Here is a 2,696-nt window from a genome sequence, read left to right on the forward strand (position 1 = left end):
AGATGGCTGTTGGCATCTAATTCCCCTAAATTAAATTAGCTTTCCTCCATGTATTCTTTCATCAAAGCTCTTGTTCCACCTTTAACCCCCTTCCTTGCAGAACACAACTTATGTAAGATACAAGATAGAGAGTGACCCTTTGGAACTTGTTACTTTGTATCCTCGGAAACTTGTGAATTTTTACATTTCTTTTAAAATTAAGACAGTAAATGCCAGACTGTAGTCAAATTGCAGTTTGTTTTACTGTAATTTAGATTTTTTCCAAAAAGAACAAAATTTTATATATAGCGTAAAAATTCATGCATCAGAAAGACTCAAAAGACTGTTTTTCACTTTGTTCAAGTTTTGTTTCTAGGCATTTAGTGTGTTATGCAGTTGCTGTCACTGCTGTTTTCCAAATGTCCGTTGTGTGCTATGGCCGACAACTATTTTCTTCTGAGTCTGATCAATTTTGCAGGGAACCATTTTGTTTCTTACATCAATAACAGAGGCTTTGACCTTATCAGCTCCAATCTTCCAATCTGAAGTTCTTGCTGCATTGTGTCAAAAGAAATTTCTTTATTTTACACTGCCATTCCCATAAAAGTAAGCAGTCTTACTTTTCCCATATTCTGTTCATTTAATAGACCAAGTGACTCAATGAAGACTTTATTATTCTGGTAAAACTTGACATATGATGCCAATTTAGCACTCACAAAAATGGTGAAAAGATCATGAATAAGCTCACCTTCCAAAAATTTGACTCAAAAATGTGATTTTAAAAAGAAATTCATTTGGATCTTTCAATGCTTGTACAATACACCTGTGGACATCAAGTCAAGCCTGGGAAGCGTCATCCTCTGTGTAACTTCCTAGCAATTCCACCGTGACTTTTGAAACAGCATGACTTTTCTTACAATCCACAAATGCCTCGTAAAGGAGTTTTTATAAAGGTGAGGTTCCAGTCAGAAATCCATTTTCTAACTCAATCCAGCTCAGTTGGAATACACTGGATGGCCCCACAAGGTGCTGCCACTTTAACGAGGCTGCAGTATATGGTGTATCTTACGGGACTGTTCTTATCCATCCCATGGCAAAGGTTGATTAGCAATTGTGGTCTCAGGGATGGGTGTTCAACTTCCTGAAATGTGGCCAGCTTTTCACACAGGCTTTCAGTCAGAGCTCCTTGCTTGTCCGCTTCTGGGATCAGTAGGAGAGACACCATGCTGTTCATTCACACTTTCAACATCTTTATCATCTTCCTTCAGACATACATCACAGGCTTCAATGTTTTGAGCTAAATTGACACGAAGTCCACCTTCTGAGTTCTAATCTGAAATTTCAGCTCCTTTAGATTTCAGATAAGCTTGAAGCTCAGCAGCCTGATCTTCCTCACTGATGTCGATGAAGGCCAGGACGCTCATGTTGAAAGCCCGGGTATGGTGGTCGCACCACTCAACGTTTTGTGCTTTTATTATATTTCCTCCTCTTCTCTTTTTTTTCCCTAGACAATTTCTGGCATAATAATATATCTATGCACAGACCTATTCATCTATCCATTAGGTATTTAACAATGCTCACGTGCTCCCACTTCCTTTCCTGAATTTTTTTTTTTTAAACCAGAATGTATATCAAAGAAGTGCATCGATTTGGATTTTCACCTGTTTTGGTTACTGATGTATCCCACATACTTAGAGCAATATGTTGGCCATGGATGAAGAAACACCCATAAATGATGAAACAACCTTCTGTCTTTTTTGCTTGACCTGAAGCTTTCTATTTGGCCTCCAAAACTTGTGTCAAGACTTCATTCCCAGCAAGACTTTGCTAACTAACGGTGGGATAGTTGCTCTATGTCAGATTGGCACAGCACTTGGCATTTGCCTTAAAGTTGACTTACTTGAATTTCCTGTTTAGGCCCCTATGCTCAGAGTGTCCTGCTATGTTCTAAGTCTTCTTGTTTACCTCTGTCTCTTCATTTCTTAGCCAGCTCTCAGAACACACTAAGTTAATGAATGTCTGTGAATGGATATTTACCGTGATATCTCCTCTGATTTGACAGGCCAAATGCCCATGTAACTTTGACTTTGGTGTCTCAAAGACACCTCAGTGCATGCTTTTACCCTAGATTTTCACATGGCTCACTCTACTCAACGTCATCTAGCACCCTGTCAAAAAATATACTCTAGGTTTTATTGTGGTTATAGCTACATGAAATTTTATTGAATTCTCAAAATGACCCTGGCATATAATTGACATCAGTAAATGTTTGTGAATCAATGGACACCAAATCACAGTTCCTTAGAGCACTGTTTATCTCTTCCATTGTTCTAATCAGAATGAATGTCACTAACCTCCACCCAGTTACTCAGACCTGAAAGTAAGCAATCGTTCTTTCTTGTGCTTAATTTTTAAAATTTGTTAAAATAAGGTACAACTAACATTTCTGGAACACAAAACCACAATTTGCTCAGTCTGAGGAGTTTTGACAATAGTTTACCAACATACGACAAGATAGAGAACATTCCTCATCACACCACAAACTTCTGTCATGTTCTTTCCCAGTTAATCTGCTCCCTAGAGTAGGAGTCTATACACTCTGGAAATTGACAAATGCCATAGCCTAGGGTCCCCCTCATCCCTGCCCACCTTCCTGCAAAGCTGGTTGTTTAGGTGTTTACCTGCACACTTGTTCTTCAGGTACTTTTCAGCTCTAC

General features: G+C 38.8%; 1 pseudogene; it reads right to left on the reverse strand.

Moving 5' to 3' along the window:
* Nucleotides 1-297: 297 nt before the first annotated feature.
* Nucleotides 298-1,403, reverse strand: LOC122890293 (annotated as a pseudogene).
* Nucleotides 1,404-2,696: the final 1,293 nt, after the last annotated feature.

Source organism: Neovison vison, chromosome 11, assembly GCF_020171115.1.
Source record: "Neovison vison isolate M4711 chromosome 11, ASM_NN_V1, whole genome shotgun sequence".
NCBI classification, from domain to species: Eukaryota; Metazoa; Chordata; class Mammalia; order Carnivora; family Mustelidae; genus Neogale; species Neogale vison.